We start from the raw sequence: 13,478 nt of genomic DNA, 5'->3' as shown, positions 1-13,478 counted from the left end.
AGCAGGAGTGAGTGTGTGACTGAGAGTCCCCAGATGCCCGAAGCCCTATCTCAGAACCTGGGTGGTTTCTTTAGGGAACACCAGGTTGGGGACCTAGGCTGTCCTGTTAGTCCATTTGAGGAAGATCACCTTTATATTGAGTTAGGCGCCTTCACGCCCATTGGGCTAAGTTGCGCATGTATAAATCTCACTTCATTCATTCATTCACCTAGTATCTAGGGAACCTGGAGCATCTGTAAATAGAGCTCCCGTGGTTCTAGTGTCCGGCAGTGCTACTCCAGTTGGGAGGGCACATGAGTCCGAAGTGAGGAGTGATTGGGGGATGAGTTCCCTAGTGGAAGAACCAGTGGACCAGGGACTAGTCAGTTGTGCTAGATTCCCTTGGGGGGACCCGGGTGACACCACTTCTGTTCTGGGGGATCTTCGCGCACTGTCAGGTGGACAGGGGGCAGGAGAACTGCGCCACACAGACAGTCACACACCATAAGAGTCATGTGTCAGCCTCAAGGGGATGGTGTGTAAATCCCCAGAAGTCCTGGAGTGCCAGGCAATTATTCCACCAAAGGTTTTAGACCAGAGGTTGGGAGGCCAGGTTCAGGATCTGCCTGACCTCGAGAAAACTGTGTCCTGACCGGTTCATCTTCCAGGGGTACCACTCCAGTTGGGGGGGGTGCAGAATTCTGGAAGGGGGTGGAGAGGGTGGGAGAGCCCGCCTCTGACCCGGTGCAAGCTGAGGGGTTAAACCCTAGGTTGGGTGAATGGTGTTCTAAGGGTACTCCTCGCAGGAGGTGGAGGAACCCTAGAAGGAGAGGTAGGGGGAGGAGAGCATCTCCTGTGACTCCTGGTCGGCCTGAGGGTGTAGACCCAAGGCTGGAGAACCAGTGGCAGTCTAGCCCTGTCCTACAGACAGGAAGAGTGGAGAATGGCTACTATGTGCCAGGGGTTACTACCCCCACTCTGTGAATAGGCAGGGACCAGTGGCACCTGGCTGGCCTAGGGCCTGGTCTTGGCTGCGGACAGCTTGGGAGTACCAGTGGGGTAGTCCAGTTGTTCCTGACAGTGTTTTTAGAAGGAACCCCATGGTTTCACCATGGCGTAGAACAGGAGGGTGTCCCTGCAGTTGCGGGCCCGCGTCCATGTTCTATCGCCCCAAGCAGGGAAGCCCATCATGGTGGTGATTGGTCTACCCTGCGTTTTGGCTGGAAGGGGGCTGTGTTGGACTTGGCCCTTCTGGCAGGTTCACCCCTAAACTTTTTGCTTTTTATGGCGACCCAGTGTTAGTGATTTTTGGCTTCTGCGCACTTTACCACTGTGTGCCAGGGTAAAGTGCGTGCGTGTAAGTGAGGTTGGCCTGCCCTCCCATAGGAATGCATGGGGAATGTATGTGTCCCTGGTAGTTCCTGAGGAGTGCAGGTGCGAGTTTGGTATATGCGGACTCATGTGATTAATTGTTGCGCGATGATGTATGCGGCGTGAATGTACCTAGTGTGGAAGTGCCACTTCTAGAAGTTGGCCTGTCTGTGTAAATTATGTGAATTGGCTGTCTGCCTTGTGATTGGCTGGAGCTGGCTGCATGATTAATGTGAGGGAGGGGTGCCCCTGGGACCTGAATAGGGCTGGGCTTTCCCCACAGAATGCTAGCTCCGCCCCCTGTGGTGCGACTGATGACCCTAGCCTGACTAGTGAATGGGAAGAGTGGTTGAGCACAACAGAGTGCTCCAAAACCAGCTGCGACTGGTTTTCCCCCCACCCTGCAGCCAGACAAAGGATTTAGGTGTATAAAAAGGGGATGTGTCCCCTTACAAAATGTTCTTGCTGATCCTGTCTTGAGGGTGGCCTGCTGCTGGGCGCCAGGAGGACCGCCACTGGGACTGCCTCCCTGCCTGGAGGAAATTACAAAAAACAATTTGATGGACAGAATGTAGATCAATGTCTTACATTCACCCCAGTACAAGGATCTGGGCCTAAATCCATCGTTTTTTGCACTCCACACCACCCTGGGTTAGATAATGGCTTTATGTAAATCAGCTCTGACCCTGTGCCCCATGGGAACAGTCCAGTCCGAACTACACAGCCATATCTTTCCCAGACCGGAATCAAGCATCCGAGGACCGGACCGGTTTCGAGGTAACACCTCTCATCAGCCCGGCTAGCTTGACTCCAGTGGTGTGGAGGCTCTGGGACCCACGTCTGAGCCTGGAGGGCCCTGTGAGCTGGCCCCTGGGCCCAGCCTTTGCCCCCCCTGCCTTCCTAGGACTTTTTGCTGGACTTGGGAGTGTGACTCTGTTCCTTAGGCGCCTGGGAAGCGCTTGCTTTCTCCTCCAGGGGAGCGCTGTTGTCTCCAGCTGCAGCCCGGAGCTGCAATTCCCTGTCCCCGAGGGATTCCCCGGCATGGGGATCCCCCTTTGCTTGGTTTCAACACGCAGGTGCCCACCCTGTGTCTTTGAGTGCTGGCGAAAGTTCGTTCCGGGAGCCTGCCCCGTTTATGCCGGTTTGTATCCCTGGCAGGTGCCCACCCTGTCTAACAGGTGGTGTGTGAAAATGGACACGAAAACGTTTATACTTTTCAGCCCACAATTATACCAACACCTTTAAAAAACTTATAGTGGCCTGCTGAAACAAACTAAAAGTATATTTTCAAGAACATGCCACGCACACTCCTCACAAAAACACACATTTGAATATGTTAAGTTTGTTTCTTCACACTGATTTAAACTCTCAGCAAAACACGTAGCTCTACACATACACAAACTTACATACATGGAAACATTGTCAGCAAAGAAGAGACACACACACAGGCTGACAAGAGACACACAGAAAAATAATAGGGAGGAATACAAACGCCATCAGAAAAACAGTGAAACACAAATAACTAATATAGATGCAGAAACAAACGGAAGAACACATGCACACAACAGTCTCTCAATCTTTCTCTCATTCAGGCACACCCAGACACACAGGCAGGCACATGCGTAGACCCACAGCAACATTGTATTTCTTCCTGTGTATGGCCATCTCTCCATGTGTGTGTGGGAAAAAACAATCATTTACTGAGTACAAAACATCACAGAAAATGATTTAAATACTGCATCGTTTTTTGCTATGCATCTACATAAGGATGCACGCCTACACTAACTCAAACACACAAGAACACATTAAACACAACAAATTTGCGAACCCACAAAAAACAACAAATAGACAGCAGAACACACGTGCCAACGCTATAGGCAGCAAATATTTGCTGACAAATGCAGATATTGCCACAACCAATTTAATTATTACAAAAATGAATGATCGGTACAAGCCCCAACCAGAGACACTCGCTAACTTGGGGATGATGAATACCACCTGGACATTGGAGCGTAGTAGTGGAAAGAATTCTGCCCATGATTATTGCCAACAGCCAGGGTGGACGAACAAACTCACCTGCTGCGGGTGGCAAATAGAGCCCAGGCCAGGGGGCTGGAAATAATTTAATAATAGCCGCAACGGTGCCTATGCTCCAGCCTCTATGTCTCTCTCATGCCAGGCAGTCAGGCACACTTGTGCAAGCCCCAATGCACATGCGACAGCCCCACCCTAAGGGTGAAATTAAGAGTAGGTGGCGGTGGCGCTCAGACGCGGCGGTGGAGGAGACATCTGTGTGCCGCCTCCTCCTGATTATTTATTCACCTGGCTCGCTGCTGCTGCACTGGGTGGTGTGCAGTGCACCACTGCACTTGTGCTTTTTTTTCTGTACCGCGGAGCGGAGACACAGAGGAGTAGACATTCTGTCCGAGTCTGACCCCCGCTCCTGCTCCGCAGCGGAGGTCAGAGAAATCCGTCGCCCAGTGAAAAACCCAGCCCCCACCCCATCCAGCCTACCGGGGGATTGCCCGGTGCCTGGAATTGCCAGTCCGGCCCTGGTCCTGGGTTTCGGTCAGGATGACCTTGAGGCTGCTGGGCCTCAACGCCTCCTGCATTTTGCTGACCAATCAAGCCAGGTGGCATATGCAGGCTCCACAGTGGGACCTGAAGTTCCAGTGGTCCGAGTTACAAATCAATTAGTTTACAGGGTTCATTCTGTATTACACCATACAGACAAACACCACATGTTCATTTCTCTGAATATAACTGAACAATTCTGAAGGAAGGGATATACAGTGTTCAAATTCAAATTGCATTTATTTCTGCAATCATTTACTTCTATGGTTTGTTCAACATATTATGTCGCATATATTCAACAACATTACTTCAATGTAATTGTGAAGTCATTACATTTAAAGTGCTCTCAGTGAGGAAGGGAAGGGAAGTGCAAATGTTGTGAGGGACTGGGTAAAGGTGGTGAGATATTTAAGAACATCGCGTTAACATCAGAAACGCCTTTACAATCAAAGTAGTATAAAAGTTCCCAGGTTACATCACACATAGGTTGAATATATTCTTTTCTTTAAATCCTATGGTGTGTTAGGTTGGCGTAGTCTACGCTTCGACCCCCATGTACGCTTAAGGGTTATTCATGCCTCATGTTGGGGTCTTCGTCAGGAAAGCGGATAGAGAGCAGCAAATGACGATCGGCATCTGTACCGTCGTTATGTGGGCCTGGGCGTGCTCCTTGAAGTTTTGGACAATATTCCTCATGGAAGAATTGCCAACACCATGTCATGTGTGGTTTCATTGCAAACGGGAGTGCGGGCGGGCAAGAAGGCACGAAGAAACGAAGTGCGGGGTGGGTAAAGAAGGCACAGACTGTGGGGGGGGGGACACGGGAAGAAAATAGTACTGTGCAACACTTGAAGTAAAGGGGCCAGTCGCCATGGAAGGATACAAATGACGACATGGAGGTCATAAGGAGGGTCTAACAAGCTTAAAACCAATCGGAAGGCAGCATTTAGGAATGACAAAGACACAAGAGAATGAAAAAGATGGGTGGAGAGCAGGCGGAGCTTCCACTCCATACGGAATACTGCATGCCTCGCAAACCGAACAGCGCATGCATACTGCCGTTGTAGGCTTGACCTAAAAATGTGGATAATGGTGTCAATAAAGAGCTTTGCACATCACTTACTCTATTTCATTTCTGATCGGTTGTTAAAGTGGAAAATATTCTAACAACAGCTCATCTGACAACAAGGGAAAAGCAATTCAAAGAAATAAGAAGAAGAATGTTTAGAAGTAGGGTAATAGAGAATTTGGTAAGAAATATTAAGCAATAGAAGAGTAGAACGGCAGCACTGTAGCCAATAGAACACATAAAAAGTGTAGTAGATAAAGCATTCCCGAAAAAGCATTCCCCCTAAAGCATAAGGGATTTATCTTGATACTAAATAGAATATACATAACACTGTTTTACCCAGTGTTCTCAAAGAAAAAAAGCCTATTAAAGGATGATTAATAAAAGTAACTTTTGCCAAATTATTGAAGGAGAATGGAAACGTACATCTAGTACTGAGATTTCCTTTAATGAAGAAAGCTACTTACAGGAGAACACATTATTGCATGCAGTTAAAACAACTGGACGATGCTATGAGGTAAAAGATTGTAGTTTTATTACAAAAGAGATGGTTTGTAGAAATGCAGAAGAGGAGACAGCTGAAGAGGTACAGGGGTGCTGTAGAACGTTGCAAAGGTTCAGATCCATGTCCTCCAAAGATTGTTCACAATATGGCAGAAACTGTGGAGGGAGTACATGGCGTCTGCTACTTGAGCAGCCGCTTGTACCCGGAGCGCTTTCTCCAGTCCCATAGCGTTATGCCGCCTTACCTGGTCTTTTTCGTTTGTTAAACTGCCAGAGTGTTCCCAGAGGTTCTCCACTGGTCGTTTTTCGATTAATTTACTCACCGACAACATGGAGTCTGTCAGTTCTTCACTCAACCAGGCTGAATCATTAACCACAGCCACCAAAATTTCACCTGCAACAGTGCATGATAACGCTGGTTGACCAGAACTATGTTGAAAGTGTCAGTCAAGAGTGCGGAGAGGCAGATAAAGGTCTCAATTTTCAAGATTCGTGTGGGCCCTCAGCAGCCTCATTGGGAACTCGTTTTGCTACGTTAACAGAGGATATAAAGAAAGGTTTCTCTGTATCAGCTACTAATCAAGGCGAGATAAGGGAGTGCTATGAGTCCCTAGAGAGTCCTGGTGTTTAAGAGATCCACTTTCCTGAGTCCCTTGAGAAACCTGTGGAAGAACTGAAAAACAATCTTGGGGTTGCAGAGGCTGAGATCCAGACACTTAAAAGGGAGGAAGATGCTCTCTGTGACAGAATGGAGACGTTGGACAAAAAACTCCCGTAGGAACAACCTTCGTCTTATATGCTTTAAGATCTGACCCTTCAGTCCCTTCCGGAATGTTCATATCATTTCACTTCTTAAAGAAGCTTTGAAGCTTGAAGAGTCAGATGAGACCCTAGGAAACGACACATAGAGAGCCAATAGAGACCCTTCCGAAGGAATCCAAATAGAACACAGCCAAGAAAAATCCTTATTAATTTTCTCACTCACTCCCTAAAGGAGAAAATTCTTAAATTGGCTTTAAAGGTAAAAAACATTAAGGATCAGAGATTTATCCTTTGAAATCCATTCAGATCTTGCCAGAGTTACCCTTGAAAGGCAGTGGGAACTAGGTAGGAAGATGGACGACTTCAAGAAGACTGGTGCAGTTGTACAGCTGAAATTTCCTGCCTTCCTGAAAGTTATGCAGAACAATAAAATGAAAAACATAAGATCAGTCCAGAAGGCGGATGAGTTGCTTGACACCATCGGCAAGAATCTCCCCTAAGAGTAGCTCTCTATTCTTTGGGTTAAGCTTAGATTGAGGCAAAAGCCCACTTTTATTGCTGGCTTCTTTTTTCCTCTGATTTTGTACAAATCAAAAAGAATGGCTGAATGATGACATTAGTGAATAAGTGAGCCACTCAAATCATCTCGATTCTTTTAGTATTTACTTATTCTACGGCATGGGTTTCATTCTGTTTTGTTTGAATATTACACATGTTTAGAACGGGATGGGTTGGGCCGCTCTGGGGTGCAACACCTGGACAAAACCGGTCCAGATAAATAGGGGAAGGGTTCTCGAGTGGGGGGGAGCACAGGGGCATAAAATATAAAAATACCTAATTTGCCTCAAATGTATTAGATTTAGCCCAGATAGCTGTAGGTGGATTTCAAGGGGTTCGGCGTTAGTTTTTCCTTGGTTTATTGCAGATCCGGAGTTTCAGACTTAAGCCACCATGAAATCACTCCAGATACTCTCCTGGAATGTCAATGGTCTGCGCGTGAGGTCTAGACGAGCCAGAATTTTGCAATATCTAAGGGACTCTCCAGCACAGGTCATTGTCATCCATGAGACAAATCTTCTAAAGGAAGAGAACAAGGAAATTCGTAAAAGTCCAGAAAGGGGTAGACTCCTTTACCTTTACTAACCAGACAGCTAATATTAAAGGGATTTTGATTCTCTTTAAAAAGCAAGCCAATGTTTAGATTTGACAGCATATGGAAGACCCGTATGGCATATGGGTGATATTGAAAGTTTCTTTAATGGGCATTCTTCTTACTTTGATTGGCTATTACGGCCCGAACTAAGATGACCCTTTATTTCTCCTCCCAAAATTTTGCACCTTCTAGATTTTGCAGAACTAGTTATTATGCCCAGGTATTATAATATTGTTCTCAACCCTAAACTTGACAAATCTGCGAGTAGTAGAGCCGTTGTCTCCTCAAGATCTAGGGTGTATCTTCAGAACACGATGGCCCAAACTGGTTTATGCGATATATGGAGGGAAAGGTCAGGTCAGCAATTGGGAGTATCATATCGAAATTTTAAGTACAGAAATAAATCAAGAATTGTTTATATCTTGGTTAGCCACAGCCTAAGGGGCAAGGTTTAAGATATAATTTACATGTCGTCCCATCTGTCGGATCATTCAGGAATATTACTAGATTTTGACTGGGTACAGGCCCAGCAGCCCAGAGCTTGGTCTTTCGACCGAACTCTTCTCCTCAAGGAGGAAGAGATGGCCTTCCTATCTAATTTGGGCACAGTAACTATCACCGTGGTCTGGGACTCCCTCAAAGACTTTTTAAGGGGCATTATTACTATCATGTCGAGTTATAGGAATAAAAAGTATAGTGGAAAGATCACATCTCTGGAGGCGGAAATGACGGTAGTGGAGGCAGAACTGAATAGTCAGTCTCTTAAATTTACCCAGGTCTTCAACTGCTCCATTAGGCTGTTTTGGGTAGACAGCAAGGATGGCATCCTTCAATCAAGGCTTATGCGTAGATGGGAGGCAAGTACGTTCGCTCATTTTGAGTATCAGGAAGGGGCAGGAAAACTACTGGCATGGAACGCCAAAGCAGACCGGCTTCGTAATCAGATTAAGGAAATCCAAGCTGGTCACGAGGCAGTTGCTCTATCCTCTGGCAGAAAAGGCCTTGCCAATTTTTTGTGTGTAGAGGACAGGCCTAAGGTCAATCTTCTTGGAATATATCCTGAAAATACTTAGACTGGCTGGATAGGACCACATTGACACCTAAACAACAGGAAGACTTAGAACAAGACATCACTCAAGAGAAAGTGAAGAAGGCTTTAGTTGCCTGCAAGAGAGGCAACTCTGTGGATCCGACGGGTTAATCCCGGTATTGACCAAACTATTCAACATGATACTAGCAGAGGGCGTAAGGCCCCCTGGATCTTGGAATGACGCTACAGTTATCTTGATTTTGAAATCGCTACAGTTATCTTGATTTTGAAATCTGGTAAAAATCCAGCGAGCAGCGGGTCATATCGACCTATTTCGCTCTTAAATGCGGATTATGAAATCTTTGCCTCAATCTTGGCAGCAAGGTTGTGGTCTGTGGCTGATGACATCCTTCACTCAGATCAAAATGGGTTTGTTAAAGGTAGACATCTATCAGACCTCACATATGATCTTATTGGAGCAGTAGATATTGCCTCTACATTTTCACTCCTTCTTGCAGCCTTGACTCCTGATGCCACCAAGGCTTTTGAAAGGGTCAATTGGGTTTACCTGTCGGAAGTCATGGGGAGATTTAACTTGGGCAAAAAGTTCTGTCTTACCATCCAGATGTTATTTCAAGAGCCGTAAGCTAGGTTGTTGGTTAATGGTAACCTGACTAAACAACTTTAGATCACTAGGGGTACCAGGCAGGGCTGTCCCCTTTCCCCTCTCCTTTTTGAGATAATATATATATATATATATAAATATAGAGAGAGAGCCTTTTGCTCAGAGGATTCAAGAAGACCTTAGCATTGTGCCTTTCAGATATGGAGAATGGGGGAGGAAGGTGGCCCTGTATGCAGATGACATTTTGGTCCTTTCGGCAGACCTGGAAACAGCCTTTCCGGCAGTGATCAGATTGGCACCGGAATTTGGGCAGGACTCAGGGTATGATGTGAATGCCGGGAAGACTGAGATCATGACGTGGAATCTTGAGAGGTGCCAACATCAGGTCAACCCCAGCATGCGATACTTGGGGGTCAGAATCATCCAGGATATGCACTAAAGAACAAGTTACTTACCTCCGGTAACGATATATATCTGTAAGAAACATTAGTTAGTTAGATTCCTTACCTCAGAATAATCCCCAGGCGTCAGATTGGATCCGGAAAGTTTTTTCATCTGACGTACTCCTGCGCCTCGGTAGCCGTAGACAGCGACTCCGCGTCCGTCGTCAGCGTCGGGATCTCCAGAATTACATCGCTGGAATACTTAGACGGTGCCCTCGTGCGCTGTCAGTTCTCTACATAGCTTTCCGCGCCAGGAACACAGAGCCATGCAAGAAACCGACACTGGTGCTATGAAACTAGAGCCCTGACAGGGAAATTCCTTAACCCTAGATATCGGTTCGCAGAACGGGGAGAATGGGTGGGGCGGTAAGGAATCTAACTAACTAATGTTTCTTACAGATATATTGTTACCGAAGGTAAGAAACTTGTGCATCTGAAAGAAACATGTTAGTTAGATTCCTTACCTTAGAATAGATACCCCAGCAATACCAACCCCGGTGGTGGGTCTGCGAACCAAAATCACACCAGAAAGTCCTGGAGAACCGAACGGCCAAAGAAGCCATCTCTCCGGACTTGGCTGTCCAGGCAGTAGTGCTTGGCAAACGTCTACAGCGAAGCCCACGTAGCTGCCTGACAAATGTCCTGCAAAGGGACTCCCCGTCCCAAGGCAATAGTAGCCGCCATGGCCCGAGTGGAATTGGCGCGCAGCCCCACAGGAGGATCCTTATTAGTCAAGGAATAACAGATCTTAACACCTTGGCTGCTAGGCGTTTTCCCCCTCCTGTGCTGGAAATTGCCATTTTGCTGGTGTCATGACGAGCTCAGCTCGTCATCAGCACAGCTCAACTGTGCATCATGACGAGCTGAGCTCGTCATGAGCATCGAAAGGGTTAATAGACAAAATGACCCACCGAGAGATGGTTCGTTTGTGCACCGTTTGTTAGCGCCCAAGTAGCCAACAAAGAGTTGGTCGTCCACCCGGAATAGTCGTGTGCGGTCCAGATAAAAGGAGAGCCCATGTATTGGGTCCAGACAGTGGAGCCTCTCTTCCTCTTTTGAAGGATGCGGAGGCATGTTAATGGTCTGCCAGATGTGAAAGGCAGTAACCACCTTGGGTAGAAAAGAAGGACGAGTCCTCAGAACAACTTTGTTCGGATGGACAGAAAGGAAAGGAGGCTTAGAGGAAAGAGCCTGGAGCTCACTCACTCTTCAAGCAGAGGTGATGGCAACCAGGAAAGCAGTCTTTAGAGTCGGAAGACGTTAGGGACAGTTGTGGAGCGGCTCAAAGGGAGCACACATCAGATAGGTTAACACCAGATTCAAGTCCCACTGAGGCATTACATAGGGAACAGGAGGAAACATGTGAGTAATGCCTTTCACGAATCTATTTACAACAGGGGACTGGAAACGAGAAGGCTGATCAGGAAGCCTCAAAAAGGCGGAAACGGCCGAAAGATAGCCCTTGATAGTGCCCAGGGGAGAGCCCTGCTGGGCCAGAGAAAGAAGAAAGAGGAGAACCTCTGAAAGAGGGGCAGATAGGGGATCCACAGCCTTTGCTGTGCACCATGCCACACATTTATTCCACCTGCAGGCGTATACCGTTTTTGTGGGGGGACGCCTGGCTGCCAGAATGACATTACAGACTTCAGGAGGCAAGTCAAATGGCATCAACTGTCGCCGTTCAATCTCTTAGCATGTAGGTGGAGGCTGGACAGGTTAGGGTGGAGGACCGTCCCCTGCTGCTGCAACAGAAGAGCCATTCGGGATTGACACAACATACTAACTGTAACACCTCATGGCTAATCTATGCAATTATGTGCCCATGTGGGTTTTTGTACGTTGGTCAGACAACACAAAAAATAAAATGCCGGATTCTGCAACACATGAGCCGGATACGTTGTAAAACCCAAGGGGCTCCTCTGGTAGACCACTTTAGCAGATTTGAACACTCAGAAAACAGCTTGAGGTGGTGGGTTATAGAGAAAATAACACAAAACCCACGAGGAGGTAATCTACACAACACCCTGAATAGAAGGGAATGTAAGTGGATATACTCCCTCAACACTGTTAATAAGGGACTCAACGAACTTGAGGAGATGAACAAACAAGTAGCACTGTTGGGTATATGAGTAACTTAAAGATCTGTATATCAGTACCATTGTGTTCAGGTGACCTGAAAAGTATGTCTCTTACATGAAAAAGTTTTTCTTAAAAATTTCTCAAGTGACAACTATAATGAACAACACTGTTTGTGCTTAATCGTTTTCATCTTTTTGATATATATGCTGTGTTGTCATGATCATATGTGCATATATATGCTTGCATGTATCCAATTGTCTATAAGTACAGCAAAAGGTGTTTTATTTGCAATATTTGTGAAGTGTATATGTATATCTCACCATACCGATTGTCATTCTCATTGGTAAAATCCATGATGTTATCCAGCTAATTGGTTAGAGCTATGACCGTTTATACACCTATATACAAACACAGCTATGACAAGTGAGCTGTCCATCGTTTGTTTCTCTTGTGAAGTTGACACTTCGGTAACAGAATCGAAGTATCGCATTTTAGGACGCTGCCAATGTTGTCATCAATTCCTGGTATTTAGTTTGGGCTGAGCAATTCATTCAATATAATTTTTGACAAATTGTTTAAAATTTTTTATAACATCGATAAGCCCCCTACTTTTAATAATACCGTGCATTATGTTTAAATAAATAATTTTTGTTAATGTCTGCCGGTTATCTAGAGACCACTGACCATATAACACTGCACCTTGTATCATCGCTACGTGGTTCCCAAAAACAGTCCGCTTTCTATGTTCAGTTTTGTTAGAGGCGGATAGGTACAACTACACGCGCAGGCGCTGTATCAGTAACAGCGGCGTCCTTGAACAGAGCGAGGCTTGGCTGTAGTACGTGGGTCGTTATACCGGCAGAAAGGTAAGAGTTTCTAAGGCCGGTTACGTCTTTCATAAGCCTTGAAATTCAAGGTTTATGTAGTGAAACTATCTGTACAACCACGAGTGAGACAATAAACTATCCGTGTCTCCTTTTTCCACAGAAATCTGACCCTAGGAATAGGCGCCCTTACTATATGCATTGAAAATCGCGCATATAAGGTAAATGGGGCTTATATCGGTTTTTTAAGTTTGAAATACGTAATTCTCTTTTGTTGATGAAAAATGTATATTCTAAGTGAGACTACATTGTGTCTCTGTTTGTAGCTACCTGATGGATTAAAATCTCCAAGGTAAATCTTTGGGATTCAACCCTATTTTCAGTTGTAAATTTCACATTTTTTGGTGTATTGTACATTGATACCGATATAATTATTTGTAGGTATTAACTTACCATGATGCATGCATGAAGCATTGTATCCCTCCCAAGATGTGGTGAGGATGGAATCCACAAAATAAGGGTAAATAAATAATAATTTCCTCTCTAACATATGTATGTGTTTAGAGAATTGTTTAGACCTAGATAAATTCTGGGCTTTACTATTTGTTTGACAGAATATTATATGGAAAGTTGGAATTCAGGACCACTTCCTCTTGCTCTCGCACTATTGAAGGGTAAGAACATAATACCTCTCATGGGCTACGGCCTTGCAAAAACCTACCCACCTCAGTTAGTAATCGCCAATTTTATCTTTCATAGGGTTAATGTTATCCCTTGGTTGCCTTCGTTTTGTTTCTCCAGTCCTGATGAAGACTCGCAATCCCCAGGTTTAAATCACCGGTCGGGCATAAGACGAGTCGAAACGTCGACGGTATTTTCTAATTACCCTTGGACCAACTAAAAAAGAACTTTATATAGTGCAAATTATCTTCAAGATATATGTCTACTTAAAAAAGTGTTCTGATTAAAAAACCTAAAGAAAGGTTGGCCAGGGTCTCAATACAGCTAAGCATAGGTCCGGTATTGTTCTTCAAATAATGTGAATAATATTGTCTCTATCCACTA

The 13,478-nt window shown here is 45.6% G+C and overlaps 1 protein-coding gene across 1 annotated transcript in view; it reads right to left on the bottom strand.

Moving 5' to 3' along the window:
* Nucleotides 1-13,478, bottom strand: part of NTAN1 (N-terminal asparagine amidase) — a 366,637-nt gene that overhangs the window by 31,659 nt on the left and 321,500 nt on the right. The gene's annotated exons all lie outside the window — the stretch shown is intronic.

This window comes from Lissotriton vulgaris, chromosome 10, assembly GCF_964263255.1.
Source record: "Lissotriton vulgaris chromosome 10, aLisVul1.2, whole genome shotgun sequence".
In the NCBI taxonomy this organism is placed as follows: Eukaryota; Metazoa; Chordata; class Amphibia; order Caudata; family Salamandridae; genus Lissotriton; species Lissotriton vulgaris.
The sequence above is the reverse complement of the archived record's forward strand: the minus strand, read 5'-3'. Positions and strand labels throughout refer to the sequence as shown.